Source organism: Heptranchias perlo, chromosome 2 (genome assembly GCF_035084215.1).
Source record: "Heptranchias perlo isolate sHepPer1 chromosome 2, sHepPer1.hap1, whole genome shotgun sequence".
NCBI lineage: Eukaryota > Metazoa > Chordata > Chondrichthyes > Hexanchiformes > Hexanchidae > Heptranchias > Heptranchias perlo.
This window is the reverse complement of record NC_090326.1, coordinates 169,603,081-169,618,071: the sequence shown is the minus strand read 5'-3', so window position 1 is coordinate 169,618,071 and position 14,991 is coordinate 169,603,081. Positions and strand designations below refer to the sequence as shown.

The window sequence follows — 14,991 nt, the reverse complement described above, 5'->3', positions numbered from 1 at the left end:
TCCCAAACCCGCGACCTCTACCACCTAGAAGGACAAGGGCAGCAGGCACATGGGAACAACACCACCTGCACGTTCCCCTCCAAGTCACACACCATCCCGACTTGGAAATATATTGCCGTTCCTTCATCATCGCTGGGTCAAAATCCTGGAACTCCCTCCCTAACAGCACTGTGGGAGAACCGTCACCACACGGACTGCAGCGGTTCAAGAAGGCGGCTCACCACCACCTTCTCAAGGGCAATTAGGGATGGGCAACAAATGCCGGCCTCGCCAGCGACGCCCACATCCTGTGAACGAATTTTTTAAAAAGTATCACATCGTAAATACCCGGTGACCCCGGCTCAGGGCACCGTTAGTGTCACATCGTAGATACCCTGTGACCCCGGCTCAGGACACCGTTAGTGTCACATCGTAGATTCCCAGTGACCCCGGCTCAGGACACCGTTAGTCTCACATCGTAGATACCCTGTGACCCCGGCTCAGGACACCGTTAGTGTCACATCGTAGATACCCAGTGACCCCGGCTCAGGGCACCGTTAGTCTCACATCGTAGATACCCTGTGACCCCGGCTCAGGACACCGTTAGTATCACATCGTAGATACCCTGTGACCCCGGCTCAGGACACCGTTAGTATCACATCGTAGATACCAGGTGACCCCGGCTCAGGACACCGTTAGTGTCACATCGTAGATACCCGGTGACCCCGGCTCAGGACACCGTTAGTGTCACATCGTAGATACCCTGTGACCTCGGCTCAGGGCACCGTTAGTGTCACATCGTAGATACCCTGTGACCCCGGCTCAGGGCACCGTTAGTATCACATCGTAGATACCCGGTGACCCCGGCTCAGGACACCGTTAGTGTCACATCGTAGATACCCTGTGACCCCGGCTCAGGACACCGTTAGTGTCACATCGTAGATACCCTGTGACCCCGGCTCAGGGCACCGTTAGTATCACATCGTAGATACCTGGTGACCCCGGCTCAGGGCACCGTTAGTGTCACATCGTAGATACCCTGTGACCCCGGCTCAGGACACCGTTAGTATCACATCGTAGATATCCTGTGACCCCGGCTCAGGACACCGTTAGTGTCACATCGTAGATACCCTGTGACCCCGGCTCAGGACACCGTTCGTGTCACATCGTAGATTCCCAGTGACCCCGGCTCAGGGCACCGTTAGTCTCACATCGTAGATACCCTGTGACCCCGGCTCAGGACACCGTTAGTGTCACATCGTAGATTCCCAGTGACCCCGGCTCAGGACACCGTTAGTCTCACATCGTAGATACCCTGTGACCCCGGCTCAGGACACCGTTAGTGTCACATCGTAGATACCCAGTGACCCCGGCTCAGGGCACCGTTAGTCTCACATCGTAGATACCCTGTGACCCCGGCTCAGGACACCGTTAGTATCACATCGTAGATACCCTGTGACCCCGGCTCAGGACACCGTTAGTATCACATCGTAGATACCAGGTGACCCCGGCTCAGGACACCGTTAGTGTCACATCGTAGATACCCGGTGACCCCGGCTCAGGACACCGTTAGTGTCACATCGTAGATACCCTGTGACCTCGGCTCAGGGCACCGTTAGTGTCACATCGTAGATACCCTGTGACCCCGGCTCAGGGCACCGTTAGTATCACATCGTAGATACCCGGTGACCCCGGCTCAGGACACCGTTAGTGTCACATCGTAGATACCCTGTGACCCCGGCTCAGGGCACCGTTAGTATCACATCGTAGATACCTGGTGACCCCGGCTCAGGGCACCGTTAGTGTCACATCGTAGATACCCTGTGACCCCGGCTCAGGACACCGTTAGTATCACATCGTAGATATCCTGTGACCCCGGCTCAGGACACCGTTAGTGTCACATCGTAGATACCCTGTGACCCCGGCTCAGGACACCGTTCGTGTCACATCGTAGATTCCCAGTGACCCCGGCTCAGGGCACCGTTAGTCTCACATCGTAGATACCCTGTGACCCCGGCTCAGGACACCGTTAGTATCACATCGTAGATACCCGGTGACCCCGGCTCAGGACACCGTTAGTGTCACATCGTAGATACCCTGTGACCCCGGCTCAGGACACCGTTAGTGTCACATCGTAGATACCCGGTGACCCCGGCTCAGGGCACCTTTAATGTCACATCGTAGATAACCTGTGACCCTGGCTCAGGGCACCGTTAGTGTCACATCGTAGATACCCTGTGACCCCGGCTCAGGGCACCGTTAGTCTCACATCGTAGATACCCTGTGACCCCGGCTCAGGGCACCGTTAGTCTCACATCGTAGATACCCGGTGACCCCGGCTCAGGGCACCGTTAGTGTCACATCGTAGATAACCTGTGACCCCGGCTCAGGGCACCGTTAGTGTCACATCGTAGATACCCAGTGACCCCGGCTCAGGACACCGTTAGTATCACATCGTAGATACCCTGTGACCCCGGCTCAGGACACCGTTAGTGTCACATTGTAGATACCCGGTGACCCCGGCTCAGGGCACCGTTAGTATCACATCGTAGATTCCCAGTGACCCCGGCTCAGGGCACCGTTAGTATCACATCGTAGATACCCTGTGACCCCGGCTCAGGACACCGTTAGTATCACATCGTAGATACCCGGTGACCCCGGCTCAGGACACCGTTAGTGTCACATCGTAGATACCCTGTGACCCCGGCTCAGGGCACCGTTAGTATCACATCGTAGATACCCGGTGACCCCGGCTCAGGACACCGTTAGTATGACATCGTAGAAACCCTGTGACCCCGGCTCAGGACACCGTTAGTATCACATCGAAGATACCCAGTGACACCGGCTCAGGGCACCGTTAGTGTCACATCGTAGATACCCGGTGACCCCGGCTCAGGGCACCGTTAGTGTCACATCGTAGATACCCTGTGACCCCGGCTCAGGACACCGTTAGTATCACATCGTAGATACCCGGTGACCCCGGCTCAGGACACCGTTAGTATCACATCGTAGATACCCGGTGACCCCGGCTCAGGGCACCGTTCGTATCACATCGTAGATACCCGGTGACCCCGGCTCAGGACACCGTTAGTGTCACATCGTAGATACCCTGTGACCCCGGCTCAGGACACCGTTAGTATCACATCGTAGATACGCTGTGAGCCCGGCTCAGGGCACCGTTAGTGTCACATCGTAGATAACCTGTGACCCCGGCTCAGGGCACCGTTAGTGTCACATCGTAGATACCCTGTGACCCCGGCTCAGGACACCGTTAGTATCACATCGTAGATACCCTGTGACCCCGGCTCAGGACACCGTTAGTGTCACATCGTAGATACCCGGTGACCCCGGCTCAGGGCACCGTTAGTATCACATCGTAGATTCCCAGTGACCCCGGCTCAGGGCACCGTTAGTATCACATCGTAGATACCCGGTGACCCCGGCTCAGGACACCGTTAGTATCACATCGTAGATACCCTGTGACCCCGGCTCAGGGCACCGTTAGTATCACATCGTAGATTCCCAGTGACCCCGGCTCAGGGCACCGTTAGTGTCACATCGTAGATACCCGGTGACCCCGGCTCAGGGCACCTTTAATGTCACATCGTAGATAACCTGTGACCCTGGCTCAGGGCACCGTTAGTGTCACATCGTAGATACCCTGTGACCCCGGCTCAGGGCACCGTTAGTCTCACATCGTAGATACCCTGTGACCCCGGCTCAGGGCACCGTTAGTCTCACATCGTAGATACCCGGTGACCCCGGCTCAGGGCACCGTTAGTGTCACATCGTAGATAACCTGTGACCCCGGATCAGGGCACCGTTAGTGTCACATCGTAGATACCCAGTGACCCCGGCTCAGGACACCGTTAGTATCACATCGTAGATACCCTGTGACCCCGGCTCAGGACACCGTTAGTGTCACATTGTAGATACCCGGTGACCCCGGCTCAGGGCACCGTTAGTATCACATCGTAGATTCCCAGTGACCCCGGCTCAGGGCACCGTTAGTATCACATCGTAGATACCCTGTGACCCCGGCTCAGGACACCGTTAGTATCACATCGTAGATACCCGGTGACCCCGGCTCAGGACACCGTTAGTGTCACATCGTAGATACCCTGTGACCCCGGCTCAGGGCACCGTTAGTATCACATCGTAGATACCCGGTGACCCCGGCTCAGGACACCGTTAGTATGACATCGTAGAAACCCTGTGACCCCGGCTCAGGACACCGTTAGTATCACATCGAAGATACCCAGTGACCCCGGCTCAGGGCACCGTTAGTGTCACATCGTAGATACCCGGTGACCCCGGCTCAGGGCACCGTTAGTGTCACATCGTAGATACCCTGTGACCCCGGCTCAGGACACCGTTAGTATCACATCGTAGATACCCGGTGACCCCGGCTCAGGACACCGTTAGTATCACATCGTAGATACCCGGTGACCCCGGCTCAGGGCACCGTTCGTATCACATCGTAGATACCCGGTGACCCCGGCTCAGGACACCGTTAGTGTCACATCGTAGATACCCTGTGACCCCGGCTCAGGACACCGTTAGTATCACATCGTAGATACGCTGTGAGCCCGGCTCAGGGCACCGTTAGTGTCACATCGTAGATAACCTGTGACCCCGGCTCAGGGCACCGTTAGTGTCACATCGTAGATACCCTGTGACCCCGGCTCAGGACACCGTTAGTATCACATCGTAGATACCCTGTGACCCCGGCTCAGGACACCGTTAGTGTCACATCGTAGATACCCGGTGACCCCGGCTCAGGGCACCGTTAGTATCACATCGTAGATTCCCAGTGACCCCGGCTCAGGGCACCGTTAGTATCACATCGTAGATACCCGGTGACCCCGGCTCAGGACACCGTTAGTATCACATCGTAGATACCCTGTGACCCCGGCTCAGGGCACCGTTAGTATCACATCGTAGATACCCGGTGACCCCGGCTCAGGACACCGTTAGTATCACATCGTAGATACCCGGTGACCCCGGCTCAGGACACCGTTAGTATCACATCGTAGATACCCGGTGACCCCGGCTCAGGACACCGTTAGTATCACATCGTAGATACCCGGTGACCCCGGCTCAGGGCACCGTTAGTATCACATCGTAGATACCCTGTGACCCCGGCTCAGGACACCGTTAGTATCACATCGTAGATACCCGGTGACCCCGGCTCAGGACACCGTTAGTGTCACATCGTAGATACCCTGTGACCCCGGCTCAGGGCACCGTTAGTATCACATCGTAGATACCCGGTGACCCCGGCTCAGGACACCGTTAGTATCACATCGTAGATACCCTGTGACCCCGGCTCAGGACACCGTTAGTATCACATCGTAGATACCCAGTGACCCCGGCTCAGGGCACCGTTAGTGTCACATCGTAGATACCCGGTGACCCCGGCTCAGGGCACCGTTAGTGTCACATCGTAGATACCCTGTGACCCCGGCTCAGGACACCGTTCGCATCACATCGTAGATACCCGGTGACCCCGGCTCAGGACACCGTTAGTATCACATCGTAGATACCCGGTGACCCCGGCTCAGGGCACCGTTAGTATCACATCGTAGATACCCGGTGACCCCGGCTCAGGACACCGTTAGTGTCACATCGTAGATACCCTGTGACCCCGGCTCAGGACACCGTTAGTATCACATCGTAGATACGCTGTGAGCCCGGCTCAGGACACCGTTAGTGTCACATCGTAGATACCCGGTGACCCCGGCTCAGGACACCGTTAGTGTCACATCGTAGATACCCGGTGACCCCGGCTCAGGGCACCGTTAGTGTCACATCGTAGATACTCAGTGACCCTGGCTCAGGACACCGTTAGTGTCACATCGTAGATACCCGGTGACCCCGGCTCAGGACACCGTTAGTGTCACATCGTAGATACCCTGTGACCCCGGCTCAGGACACCGTTAGTGTCACATCGTAGATACCCTGTGACCCCGGCTCAGGGCACCGTTAGTGTCACATCGTAGATACCCTGTGACCCCGGCTCAGGGCACCGTTAGCGTCACATCGTAGATACCCTGTGACCCCGGCTCAGGACACCGTTAGCGTCACATCGTAGATACCCGGTGACCCCGGCTCAGGGCACCGTTAGTGTCACATCGTAGATACCCGGTGACCCCGGCTCAGGACACCGTTAGTATCACATCGTAGATACCCTGTGACCCCGGCTCAGGACACCTTTAGTATCACATCGTAGATACCCTGTGACCCCGGCTCAGGGCACCGTTAGTATCACATCGTAGATACCCGGTGACCCCGGCTCAGGACACCGTTAGTGTCACATCGTAGATACCCGGTGACCCCGGCTCAGGGCACCGTTAGTGTCACATCGTAGATACCCGGTGACCCCGGCTCAGGACACCGTTAGTGTCACATCGTAGATACCCTGTGACCCCGGCTCAGGACACCGTTAGAATCACATCGTAGATACCCTGTGACCCCGGCTCAGGACACCGTTAGTGTCACATCGTAGATACCCTGTGACCCCGGCTCAGGACACCGTTAGTATCACATCGTAGATACCCTGTGACCCCGGCTCAGGACACCTTTAGTATCACATCGTAGATACCCTGTGACCCCGGCTCAGGGCACCGTTAGTATCACATCATAGATACCCGGTGACCCCGGCTCAGGACACCGTTAGTGTCACATCGTAGATACCCGGTGACCCCGGCTCAGGGCACCGTTAGTCTCACATCGTAGATACCCGGTGACCCCGGCTCAGGGCACCGTTAGTGTCACATCGTAGATACCCTGTGACCCCGGCTCAGGACACCGTTAGTGTCACATCGTAGATACCCTGTGACCTTGGCTCAGGACACCGTTAGTATCACATCGTAGATACCCGGTGACCCCGGCTCAGGACACCGTTAGTGTCACATCGTAGATACCCGGTGACCCCGGCTCAGGGCACCGTTAGTGTCACATCGTAGATACCCGGTGACCCCGGCTCAGGACACCGTTAGTGTCACATCGTAGATACCCTGTGACCCCGGCTCAGGACACCGTTAGAATCACATCGTAGATACCCCGTGACCCCGGCTCAGGACACCGTTAGTGTCACATCGTAGATACCCTGTGACCCCGGCTCAGGGCACCGTTAGTATCACATCGTAGATACCCTGTGACCCCGGCTCAGGACACCGTTAGTATCACATCGTAGATACCCGGTGACCCCGGCTCAGGACACCGTTAGTGTCACATCGTAGATACCCTGTGACCCCGGCTCAGGGCACCGTTAGTATCACATCGTAGATACCCGGTGACCCCGGCTCAGGACACCGTTAGTATCACATCGTAGATACCCTGTGACCCCGGCTCAGGACACCGTTAGTATCACATCGTAGATACCCAGTGACCCCGGCTCAGGGCACCGTTAGTGTCACATCGTAGATACCCGGTGACCCCGGCTCAGGGCACCGTTAGTGTCACATCGTAGATACCCTGTGACCCCGGCTCAGGACACCGTTCGCATCACATCGTAGATACCCGGTGACCCCGGCTCAGGACACCGTTAGTATCACATCGTAGATACCCGGTGACCCCGGCTCAGGGCACCGTTAGTATCACATCGTAGATACCCGGTGACCCCGGCTCAGGACACCGTTAGTGTCACATCGTAGATACCCTGTGACCCCGGCTCAGGACACCGTTAGTATCACATCGTAGATACGCTGTGAGCCCGGCTCAGGACACCGTTAGTGTCACATCGTAGATACCCGGTGACCCCGGCTCAGGACACCGTTAGTGTCACATCGTAGATACCCGGTGACCCCGGCTCAGGGCACCGTTAGTGTCACATCGTAGATATTCAGTGACCCTGGCTCAGGACACCGTTAGTGTCACATCGTAGATACCCGGTGACCCCGGCTCAGGACACCGTTAGTGTCACATCGTAGATACCCTGTGACCCCGGCTCAGGACACCGTTAGTGTCACATCGTAGATACCCTGTGACCCCGGCTCAGGGCACCGTTAGTGTCACATCGTAGATACCCTGTGACCCCGGCTCAGGGCACCGTTAGCGTCACATCGTAGATACCCTGTGACCCCGGCTCAGGACACCGTTAGCGTCACATCGTAGATACCCGGTGACCCCGGCTCAGGGCACCGTTAGTGTCACATCGTAGATACCCGGTGACCCCGGCTCAGGACACCGTTAGTATCACATCGTAGATACCCTGTGACCCCGGCTCAGGACACCTTTAGTATCACATCGTAGATACCCTGTGACCCCGGCTCAGGGCACCGTTAGTATCACATCATAGATACCCGGTGACCCCGGCTCAGGACACCGTTAGTGTCACATCGTAGATACCCGGTGACCCCGGCTCAGGGCACCGTTAGTCTCACATCGTAGATACCCGGTGACCCCGGCTCAGGGCACCGTTAGTGTCACATCGTAGATACCCTGTGACCCCGGCTCAGGACACCGTTAGTGTCACATCGTAGATACCCTGTGACCTTGGCTCAGGACACCGTTAGTATCACATCGTAGATACCCGGTGACCCCGGCTCAGGACACCGTTAGTGTCACATCGTAGATACCCGGTGACCCCGGCTCAGGGCACCGTTAGTGTCACATCGTAGATACCCGGTGACCCCGGCTCAGGACACCGTTAGTGTCACATCGTAGATACCCTGTGACCCCGGCTCAGGACACCGTTAGAATCACATCGTAGATACCCCGTGACCCCGGCTCAGGACACCGTTAGTGTCACATCGTAGATACCCTGTGACCCCGGCTCAGGACACCGTTAGTGTCACATCGTAGATACCCGGTGACCCCGGCTCAGGACACCGTTAGTATCACATCGTAGATACCCAGTGACCCCGGCTCAGGACACCGTTCGTATCACATCGTAGATACCCTGTGACCCCGGCTCAGGACACCGTTAGTATCACATCGTAGATACCCGGTGACCCCGGCTCAGGACACCGTTAGTATCACATCGTAGATACCCAGTGACCCCGGCTCAGGACACCGTTGGTATCACATCGTAGATACCCGGTGACCCCGGCTCAGGACACCGTTGGTGTCACATCGTAGATACCTGGTGACCCCGGCTCAGGACACCATTAGTATCACATCGTAGATACCCAGTGACCCCGGCTCAGGACACCGTTAGTGTCACATCGTAGATACCCTGTGACCCCGGCTCAGGGCACCGTTAGTGTCACATCGTAGATACCTGGTGACCCCGGCTCAGGACACCGTTAGTGTCACATCGTAGATACCCAGTGACCCCGGCTCAGGGCACCGTTAGTATCACATCGTAGATACCCGGTGACCCCGGCTCAGGGCACCGTTAGTGTCACATCGTAGATACCCGGTCACCCCGGCTCAGGGCACCGTTAATGTCACATCGTAGATACCCAGTGACCCCGGCTCAGGGCACCGTTAGTGTCACATCGTAGATACCCAGTGACCCCGGCTCAGGGCACCGTTAGTCTCACATCGTAGATACCCTGTGACCCCGGCTCAGGACACCGTTAGTATCACATCGTAGATACCCTGTGACCCCGGCTCAGGACACCGTTAGTATCACATCGTAGATACCAGGTGACCCCGGCTCAGGACACCGTTAGTGTCACATCGTAGATACCCTGTGACCCCGGCTCAGGGCACCGTTAGTGTCACATCGTAGATACCCTGTGACCCCGGCTCAGGGCACCGTTAGCGTCACATCGTAGATACCCTGTGACCCCGGCTCAGGACACCGTTAGCGTCACATCGTAGATACCCGGTGACCCCGGCTCAGGGCACCGTTAGTGTCACATCGTAGATACCCGGTGACCCCGGCTCAGGACACCGTTAGTATCACATCGTAGATACCCTGTGACCCCGGCTCAGGACACCTTTAGTATCACATCGTAGATACCCTGTGACCCCGGCTCAGGGCACCGTTAGTATCACATCATAGATACCCGGTGACCCCGGCTCAGGACACCGTTAGTGTCACATCGTAGATACCCGGTGACCCCGGCTCAGGGCACCGTTAGTCTCACATCGTAGATACCCGGTGACCCCGGCTCAGGGCACCGTTAGTGTCACATCGTAGATACCCTGTGACCCCGGCTCAGGACACCGTTAGTGTCACATCGTAGATACCCTGTGACCTTGGCTCAGGACACCGTTAGTATCACATCGTAGATACCCGGTGACCCCGGCTCAGGACACCGTTAGTGTCACATCGTAGATACCCGGTGACCCCGGCTCAGGGCACCGTTAGTGTCACATCGTAGATACCCGGTGACCCCGGCTCAGGACACCGTTAGTGTCACATCGTAGATACCCTGTGACCCCGGCTCAGGACACCGTTAGAATCACATCGTAGATACCCCGTGACCCCGGCTCAGGACACCGTTAGTGTCACATCGTAGATACCCTGTGACCCCGGCTCAGGACACCGTTAGTGTCACATCGTAGATACCCGGTGACCCCGGCTCAGGACACCGTTAGTATCACATCGTAGATACCCAGTGACCCCGGCTCAGGACACCGTTCGTATCACATCGTAGATACCCTGTGACCCCGGCTCAGGACACCGTTAGTATCACATCGTAGATACCCGGTGACCCCGGCTCAGGACACCGTTAGTATCACATCGTAGATACCCAGTGACCCCGGCTCAGGACACCGTTGGTATCACATCGTAGATACCCGGTGACCCCGGCTCAGGACACCGTTGGTGTCACATCGTAGATACCTGGTGACCCCGGCTCAGGACACCGTTAGTATCACATCGTAGATACCCAGTGACCCCGGCTCAGGACACCGTTAGTGTCACATCGTAGATACCCTGTGACCCCGGCTCAGGGCACCGTTAGTGTCACATCGTAGATACCTGGTGACCCCGGCTCAGGACACCGTTAGTGTCACATCGTAGATACCCAGTGACCCCGGCTCAGGGCACCGTTAGTATCACATCGTAGATACCCGGTGACCCCGGTTCAGGGCACCGTTAGTGTCACATCGTAGATACCCGGTCACCCCGGCTCAGGGCACCGTTAATGTCACATCGTAGATACCCAGTGACCCAGGCTCAGGGCACCGTTAGTGTCACATCGTAGATACCCAGTGACCCCGGCTCAGGGCACCGTTAGTCTCACATCGTAGATACCCTGTGACCCCGGCTCAGGACACCGTTAGTATCACATCGTAGATACCCTGTGACCCCGGCTCAGGACACCGTTAGTATCACATCGTAGATACCAGGTGACCCCGGCTCAGGACACCGTTAGTGTCACATCGTAGATACCCGGTGACCCCGGCTCAGGACACCGTTAGTGTCACATCGTAGATACCCTGTGACCTCGGCTCAGGGCACCGTTAGTGTCACATCGTAGATACCCTGTGACCCCGGCTCAGGGCACCGTTAGTATCACATCGTAGATACCCGGTGACCCCGGCTCAGGACACCGTTAGTGTCACATCGTAGATACCCTGTGACCCCGGCTCAGGACACCGTTAGTGTCACATCGTAGATACCCTGTGACCCCGGCTCAGGGCACCGTTAGTATCACATCGTAGATACCTGGTGACCCCGGCTCAGGGCACCGTTAGTGTCACATCGTAGATACCCTGTGACCCCGGCTCAGGACACCGTTAGTATCACATCGTAGATATCCTGTGACCCCGGCTCAGGACACCGTTAGTGTCACATCGTAGATACCCTGTGACCCCGGCTCAGGACACCGTTCGTGTCACATCGTAGATTCCCAGTGACCCCGGCTCAGGGCACCGTTAGTCTCACATCGTAGATACCCTGTGACCCCGGCTCAGGACACCGTTAGTGTCACATCGTAGATTCCCAGTGACCCCGGCTCAGGACACCGTTAGTCTCACATCGTAGATACCCTGTGACCCCGGCTCAGGACACCGTTAGTGTCACATCGTAGATACCCGGTGACACCGGCTCAGGACACCGTTAGTGTCACATCGTAGATACCCTGTGACCCCGGCTCAGGGCACCGTTAGCGTCACATCGTAGATACCCTGTGACCCCGGCTCAGGACACCGTTAGCGTCACATCGTAGATACCCGGTGACCCCGGCTCAGGGCACCGTTAGTGTCACATCGTAGATACCCGGTGACCCCGGCTCAGGACACCGTTAGTATCACATCGTAGATACCCTGTGACCCCGGCTCAGGACACCTTTAGTATCACATCGTAGATACCCTGTGACCCCGGCTCAGGGCACCGTTAGTATCACATCATAGATACCCGGTGACCCCGGCTCAGGACACCGTTAGTGTCACATCGTAGATACCCGGTGACCCTGGCTCAGGGCACCGTTAGTCTCACATCGTAGATACCCGGTGACCCCGGCTCAGGACACCGTTAGTGTCACATCGTAGATACCCGGTGACCCCGGCTCAGGGCACCGTTAGTGTCACATCGTAGATACCCGGTGACCCCGGCTCAGGACACCGTTAGTGTCACATCGTAGATACCCTGTGACCCCGGCTCAGGACACCGTTAGAATCACATCGTAGATACCCCGTGACCCCGGCTCAGGACACCGTTAGTGTCACATCGTAGATACCCTGTGACCCCGGCTCAGGACACCGTTAGTGTCACATCGTAGATACCCGGTGACCCCGGCTCAGGACACCGTTAGTATCACATCGTAGATACCCAGTGACCCCGGCTCAGGACACCGTTCGTATCACATCGTAGATACCCTGTGACCCCGGCTCAGGACACCGTTAGTATCACATCGTAGATACCCGGTGACCCCGGCTCAGGACACCGTTAGTATCACATCGTAGATACCCAGTGACCCCGGCTCAGGACACCGTTGGTATCACATCGTAGATACCCGGTGACCCCGGCTCAGGACACCGTTGGTGTCACATCGTAGATACCTGGTGACCCCGGCTCAGGACACCGTTAGTATCACATCGTAGATACCCAGTGACCCCGGCTCAGGACACCGTTAGTGTCACATCGTAGATACCCTGTGACCCCGGCTCAGGGCACCGTTAGTGTCACATCGTAGATACCTGGTGACCCCGGCTCAGGACACCGTTAGTGTCACATCGTAGATACCCAGTGACCCCGGCTCAGGGCACCGTTAGTATCACATCGTAGATACCCGGTGACCCCGGTTCAGGGCACCGTTAGTGTCACATCGTAGATACCCGGTCACCCCGGCTCAGGGCACCGTTAATGTCACATCGTAGATACCCAGTGACCCAGGCTCAGGGCACCGTTAGTGTCACATCGTAGATACCCAGTGACCCCGGCTCAGGGCACCGTTAGTCTCACATCGTAGATACCCTGTGACCCCGGCTCAGGACACCGTTAGTATCACATCGTAGATACCCTGTGACCCCGGCTCAGGACACCGTTAGTATCACATCGTAGATACCAGGTGACCCCGGCTCAGGACACCGTTAGTGTCACATCGTAGATACCCGGTGACCCCGGCTCAGGACACCGTTAGTGTCACATCGTAGATACCCTGTGACCTCGGCTCAGGGCACCGTTAGTGTCACATCGTAGATACCCTGTGACCCCGGCTCAGGGCACCGTTAGTATCACATCGTAGATACCCGGTGACCCCGGCTCAGGACACCGTTAGTGTCACATCGTAGATACCCTGTGACCCCGGCTCAGGACACCGTTAGTGTCACATCGTAGATACCCTGTGACCCCGGCTCAGGGCACCGTTAGTATCACATCGTAGATACCTGGTGACCCCGGCTCAGGGCACCGTTAGTGTCACATCGTAGATACCCTGTGACCCCGGCTCAGGACACCGTTAGTATCACATCGTAGATATCCTGTGACCCCGGCTCAGGACACCGTTAGTGTCACATCGTAGATACCCTGTGACCCCGGCTCAGGACACCGTTCGTGTCACATCGTAGATTCCCAGTGACCCCGGCTCAGGGCACCGTTAGTCTCACATCGTAGATACCCTGTGACCCCGGCTCAGGACACCGTTAGTGTCACATCGTAGATTCCCAGTGACCCCGGCTCAGGACACCGTTAGTCTCACATCGTAGATACCCTGTGACCCCGGCTCAGGACACCGTTAGTGTCACATCGTAGATACCCGGTGACACCGGCTCAGGACACCGTTAGTGTCACATCGTAGATACCCTGTGACCCCGGCTCAGGGCACCGTTAGTATCACATCGTAGATACCCGGTGACCCCGGCTCAGGGCACCGTTAGTGTCACATCGTAGATACCCTGTGACCCCGGCTCAGGACACCGTTAGTCTCACATCGTAGATACCCAGTGACCCCGGCTCAGGACACCGTTAGTCTCACATCGTAGATACCCAGTGACCCCGGCTCAGGGCACCGTTAGTCTCACATCGTAGATACCCTGTGACCCCGGCTCAGGACACCGTTAGTATCACATCGTAGATACCCTGTGACCCCGGCTCAGGACACCGTTAGTATCACATCGTAGATACCAGGTGACCCCGGCTCAGGACACCGTTAGTGTCACATCGTAGATACCCGGTGACCCCGGCTCAGGACACCGTTAGTGTCACATCGTAGATACCCTGTGACCTCGGCTCAGGGCACCGTTAGTGTCACATCGTAGATACCCTGTGACCCCGGCTCAGGGCACCGTTAGTATCACATCGTAGATACCCGGTGACTCCGGCTCAGGACACCGTTAGTGTCACATCGTAGATACCCTGTGACCCCGGCTCAGGACACCGTTAGTGTCACATCGTAGATACCCTGTGACCCCGGCTCAGGGCACCGTTAGTATCACATCGTAGATACCTGGTGACCCCGGCTCAGGGCACCGTTAGTGTCACATCGTAGATACCCTGTGACCCCGGCTCAGGACACCGTTAGTATCACATCGTAGATATCCTGTGACCCCGGCTCAGGACACCGTTAGTGTCACATCGTAGATACCCTGTGACCCCGGCTCAGGACACCGTTAGTGTCACATCGTAGATTCCCAGTGACCCCGGCTCAGGGCACCGTTAGTCTCACA

The 14,991-nt window shown here is 57.0% G+C and overlaps 2 protein-coding genes across 3 annotated transcripts in view; one reads left to right on the top strand and one right to left on the bottom strand.

Moving 5' to 3' along the window:
- The window catches only part of LOC137300050 (fucolectin-1-like), a 433,112-nt gene that overhangs the window by 222,436 nt on the left and 195,685 nt on the right, over positions 1-14,991 (bottom strand). The window lies entirely within an intron of this gene.
- The window catches only part of LOC137300004 (WD repeat-containing protein 97-like), a 129,526-nt gene that overhangs the window by 73,087 nt on the left and 41,448 nt on the right, over positions 1-14,991 (top strand). The window lies entirely within an intron of this gene.